This window comes from Protopterus annectens, chromosome 3.part0, assembly GCF_019279795.1.
Source record: "Protopterus annectens isolate FY-2018-M chromosome 3.part0, PAN1.0, whole genome shotgun sequence".
Taxonomy (NCBI): domain Eukaryota; kingdom Metazoa; phylum Chordata; order Ceratodontiformes; family Protopteridae; genus Protopterus; species Protopterus annectens.
The window spans coordinates 428,350,803-428,357,159 of record NC_056731.1 but is presented as its reverse complement, the minus strand read 5'-3'; positions in this window follow the sequence as shown (position 1 = coordinate 428,357,159).

Here is a 6,357-nt window from a genome sequence, read left to right as displayed (position 1 = left end):
GATCTTAACTTCCAACCCTAATCAGTACCATAATCCCAGCACTTTACCAGACTCCTTAAGTGATCACCTCCCCATCTCAATTCTAAGAGTACCTTCTCAAACCTCAAAAAAACAGTTCCCTATTAGAACTGCAAAGGTTCACTTACACGAGTACGGAAATGTCAACACGTATTCAGCGAACCATGAAAACACCGAACGTCCTGAAGAGTGAAATTCAAAATGTCGAATCATCATAGTTGGCCCTTCTGTGGTATAGCTCCTTAAGGTAAGTGTGCGATAGTAATGGACCTTAGGGTTAGGGTGCGGGTTAAGGTAAGTGCATAGATAGTAATGTATGCAAGGTTTAGTGTAGAGTTAGAAGTAGGGTTTTGTTAAGTGTATGTATGTGGATTATTTATTTTGTTTGGGCATAGCTCCTTAAGGTAAGTGTGCGATAGTTACGGACCTTAGGGTTAGGGAGCGGGTTAAGGTAAGTGCATACATGTTTGTATATGCAAGCTTTACTTAAGGTTAGAAGTAGGGTTAGGGTTTTGTTTAGTGTATGTATGTGGTTTATTTATTTTTTTTGTGAAGGTTGTATGTAGCAGGTGGTAGGGTTGGCCAACTATGACGATTCGAGATTTTGAATTTCGCTGTTTAGGACGTTCGGTGTTTTCATGGTTCGCACACTATGTGTCACTGTTTTCGTATTCAATGAAAAGGACTTTTGCACTTGTAATATAGGGCTCTTTGTTTCTACTTGAGTGGTTGCCTCCTTCCCCTGTAACTGCAGTAAATTGACTCTTACATTAGAGCTGTAATACTTACCTTATAGCTTTAGGACACCTTAGCAAACATTGTAAACTGCAATAGCTCTGCTATGCTCGGGCCCTCTTTGCTCCCCTCCCTGCCCCCAATTTCCTCCCGCCCCCAGTACCTCTAAATGTATAGTACTATAGCCACTCCCCCACTTTCTAGATCCTATCTGCTTTCATCTGGGATAATTCCACCCACCCCTATTCTACTACCTTCATTTAATAGCACCTATTAGCTTTCATCTGGCATTCTCCCATCCCCCCCCCCCCCAGTACCTTTACCTCACCACTCTATCTTCTGGTGTTGCATCACCAGGTAAAACAGTTCCTTCACTCACTAGCTGAATCACATATAATCCAAACTTTTAAGGCAGAAAAACACCAACGAAACCAAAACCACGGATCCACGGTAAAGCAACCAAGATAACGAAGCCAAGCACAAACCAGGAATAAGTTGAACGCAAATTTATTTTATAAGATAAAGAGCGTTTTCGCTGCTAGCAAGAATAACTTCTCATTTTGGGGACTGCAGAAATGTTGCAGTTCTCATTTAGCCCAGGATTACTAAAGGCATCTAGTTTTATTTGCCATTCAAGTTCTTTTAATTCAAGTATTAGCGATGTTGGTCCTCCCCTAATATTATTTGGTAGATGGTCTATACCCATAAATCTGAATTTATGGTTAGGGTAATTTTCGATGTGCAGTCCTCAAAATGAGAAGTTATTCCAGGTGAAAACTGGTGTGTAGTTAGACAATATTGTGATTAATTACTTATATAATTATTTATGTTAATTTACATACATTTTAATACATTTTAATACATTACATTTTATGTTCATATTTTTTAATATAGAACATATATTTACTAGTTTTTTATATATATATATAAATTTCAGACATGATGTTTTTGCTAGTCCCATTTTTTCAATATGTATCACCTGCATTTATTGTGATAATTCTGGTAGGTGATACTATGGGAAAGATCATTTTTAATTTATCTTAGATGTTTGGCTGACTGTGTTTTATTTTGTTATGCCTTATTCAGCGCTTTACAGGAAGTGATGTTTTTTACACACTTCCTTAAGGTATTTAAAATAGTAGCGCTTTTTATCTTTTTGTACTTTCTGAGGAAGCTGCTGTATCTTGCTAGCAGAGAAAACACTCTTTATCTTATAAAATAAATTTGCGTTCAAGTTATTCCTGGTTTGTGCTTGGCTTCGTTATCTTGGTTGCTTTACCGTGGATCCGTGGTTTTGGAATCACATATAATGATATACTCCTCTTTACTACCCCTCTTGTTCACACCCCTCTTGTTCACACCATACCTCCTTACCTTGTATGAAAACCAGTTTCTTACGGGATTTCAGGTCCCAAAAGGCCATACTATCACCCCAGCTGTAAATCCTTCCACCTTCAACCATACTTACAGTACCAGATCCTATCCAACATCTTGTTCAGTCTATCAACATCTCAACCCCAGGCACATTAACTCTAGATCCAAACACTACCACAAACTAATAAACAAATTCCTGAAGTTCATCACCAAGTATAGACTCAACCTAATACTTGGTGGTGATATTCACCCCAACCCTGGCCCACTCACTTCAGATACACATACCCCTCTACTTGTAATCTAAGCTACAAACCTACAATTAATAGGCCAACTAACTCTCTCCTAGTCTGTCATCTCAATATTAGAAGCATTATTAACAAGGTACATGAATTGCATGCACTTCTGGATGTCCACTCCCCTGAGATTCTCTGTTTATCTGAAACCTGGTTAAAACCTAACACTAAAGACAATGAAGTGTTACCACCTGGGTACAACATACACAGGCTGGATTGTGCTTCGAGGAAGGGGGGTGGGGTAGCTGTACTCTATAAATCTGAGTTGAATGTCACCATAGATGTAATACAACCTCCTCAGATTAATAACTCTGAGATTCTTGCCACTAAATTGCAACTTAATAAAAATAAATGCATTAATATCATCTGTATGTATATTCCCCCAGGTAACAATATATCTACATTTGAAGATATCCTGCACTGGTTATCATGTCACTACCCCCAAGAAACCCTACTACTTGGAGACTTTAACATAGACTGGGGCACCTGTTCCTTAGAATCCCCAACCACCCATATTAACCTGCATGCATTTACACAAATCATATCCACCCCTACCAGGATAGGTAAACCCAACCAAAAAGAAAGTATACTTGACTGGGTACTCATAAACAGTCACCCCCAACTGTACACCTCTGGCACCCTCCTTAATGGCCTAAGTGATCACCTTCTCACATATGTAATTAAGCACAAAACCATTAATTCCCAACAACCCTTACTCAGAAAGGTTAGAAACAATAAAAACTTTGACCCTGCCAAATTCCAACAAGAACTAAATTCATGTAATTGGTCTATTCTAAAACACCTCCCCTTAGAGGAAGCAGTAGCATACTTTAACAAATTCCTTGAGATCCTTGATTTGCATGCACCTGTTTGTTCAAAGAGAACCAAGGCAAAAACTGCACCATGGCTTTCTATAGAGTCTAAACTCAAAATTACGCTTAGAAACAAGACAAAAACAATACTACTGTAATTTACAGACAGTAAATCAAAATAACCCTCAGAAGTTTTGGGCAGGTTTAAATAATCTACTACATCCTGGACAAACTTCAACCCCAATCCCTGCTGCTACTGTTAATAAAACCCCTGAAGATGTTTCTGATAGTTTTAACCAATTCTTTACTGAGACAATTCAAGCCCTAGCTAGCCAACTACCTCCTAGCTCCCCTGGTACTGAAAGTAGCACCCCTAGAAACCTACTTGCGTTCAGCTTCCAACCAGTCACCACTTCACTTATCCATACCTTGATCAAAAAATTAAAACCCACTACACTTTCTGCTGATCAACTCCCTGCCGAGTACCTACAAAAATCAGCTGATGCTATTGCTTACCCCGTCTCAATACTAATCAATCGAACCATAGTAGAAGCTAAAATTCCCACCATCTGGGAAATATCCTATGTAGCCCCACTTCACAAAGGAGGCAGCTCTACTGAATTCTCCAATTATAGGCCAATAGCTATACTCTCTCCACTTGCAAAGATTATGGAAAAATGTATTCATAGACAATTCATGCACCACCTAATCCAAAATCGCCTTATGGCAGACACTCAGCATGGCTTCCGTCCTCATCACAGCACTACTTCAGCCCTCCTAGCCTTTACTAACACCATAAACCATAATCGCAACAATAATTATATATCCTCAGCCCTCTTTTTGGATCTTTCCAAGGCATTCGATATGGTTGATCACCAACTTTTAATCCACACCCTGCAAACATTCTGTCTAGATACTGGAGCCCTCCAATGGTTTCAATCCTACCTGAATGGTCGACAGCAGGCTGTCCTCTGGCAGAACAAACTCTTTAACCTTCTACCTAACATCCTTGGAGTACCACAAGGCTCTATACTAGGGCCCTTGCTGTTCTCCATCTTCATTAACGACCTTTATACTGTCATCCCAAAAGTCAGCTGTATCCAATATGCTGATGACTCTACTCTGATTTACTCAGCCACATCTCCAGTAGAGTTATGGTCAGCTACCCAGACCACCTTTAATACAATAGAAAACTGGCTTTCTGAAAATCGTCTGATCCTAAATCCCAAAAAAACTAAAATGCTGTTATTTTCACCAACACGTAGGTCTACCGCTTTCACCTTTACCATAAAATCAAATGATGGCACAATAATCTCCCCTGACCCATCTACAAAACTATTAGGTGTCATCATAGACAATAATCTCAAATTTGACCTACATGTTAACCAAACTATCACAACCATCAATAAAAAACTAGGGTCACTTTACAGAACAAAAGCCTTCCTAACCCCTCCAGCTAAAATTGCCATAGCTCACTCTCACCTTCTTTCAACCCTTCTGTATGCATCCCCTCTACTCTCAAATTTGAACAAGACTGTCCTTAACAAACTCTCAATTTGCTACAACCACATTGCCAGGTTTGCCACTGGGCTGCCTTTTAGGACACATCATTGCATCAATCTAAATCAGCTTGGTTGGCTTGAACTACCTAGCCTAATCCAGTATAACCAACTGATTATGGCCTATAAAATCCTCTATAATCCGGACAATACTCCTGCACTTAAAAATATTATCACCCCCTATAACAACCCTAGACCACTTTGATCCTCTAACAAACTACTAATTCAGACTAGCAAAATTAATAACACAGCCGGTGATTCTCTCTTTGCAAACTCTGTAAGTAGATCCTGGAACTCACTTCCAGCTGATATTACCTTACTTTCCACCTTAGGTCAATTTAAAACTAGACTCAAACAACATTTGTCACTTAACTGGCTATGCCAATGTATCAAGCCTGGCTAACTTGAATGTGTAAAAATCTGTTAACCAGTTTACTGTGTAATTTAATGTAATCCTGACTTGTGCTCAGGACTAACTTTAACCTGTGGAACTTGTTTAACTTGTTTACTTATGTAATCTCTGTAAATAATCTGTAATATGTAATGCTGGTATTATGTAATGCTGTATCTGCTTACCCTTGGAGCTTTTCTCCCTGGGCCTCCGCTGAAAATGGACATGCATCCAGTCGGACTATCCCGGTCAACAAATGTAAAATAAATAAATAAAATAATATAGACCGCAAAAAACACCTTTATAGAGACTGCCACAGCCTGATAAATTTCAGCACAGAAACTTTCAGCAACCAACTCTCTCTTGTCAATTGGTCTCACCTGTTTAACCTTCCTCTAAATTATGCTGTTCTTGAGTTTAACAATATTTTCCTAAACATATTAAATACCCTAGCACCCATCAGAAATATTAGGATCAAATCCAATCCCGCACCCTGGCTCCCTAAAGATATCCTATCCACCATGAAACTTAGAGACACTACCCGGAAACGATGGACAAAGTTAATATATTCTTTTCTCCTCCTTAAATTCAAAGAAGTGAGAAACCTTGCTAAAAAACTTATTATCGAAGACAAGAAAAAAAATCTACCAAGAAGCTCAATCTACTGACACCTCAAACCGCCCAACATTTTGGTCCATCACGAACAATATTCTCTATCCACGGAAATCTTCTACCTCCAACCACTTCCCCAACAAGTCACCTCCCGAAACCACCACCCTACTAAACAACTACTTTATAGACTCTCTCCACAAACTAACTCCCCCCAACAGAAACCAATCACAACTCCCACCCCGCTCCACCACCTGCCTCCACTCATCTTTCTCCCTGAAATCTGTTTCCACTGCCTACATAAAATTCCTTTTGCAGAAATGTAAACCTTGCTCATCTTCCTTTAACAACCGCCCCCCCCCAAGCTTCTCAAACATTCTGCCAGTACTATAGCATATCTCATCTCAATCCTCATCAACCATTTTATTAAAGAATCCTCAGACCCTGAAATTTGAAAATGCTTTTAAACAATTCCACTTTACAACTCTACCGACCTTTTTAGTTTCTATAGCCATCCTCTCCCCTCTCTCAAAAATTCTTGAGAAATGTATTCACAGACAATTTCT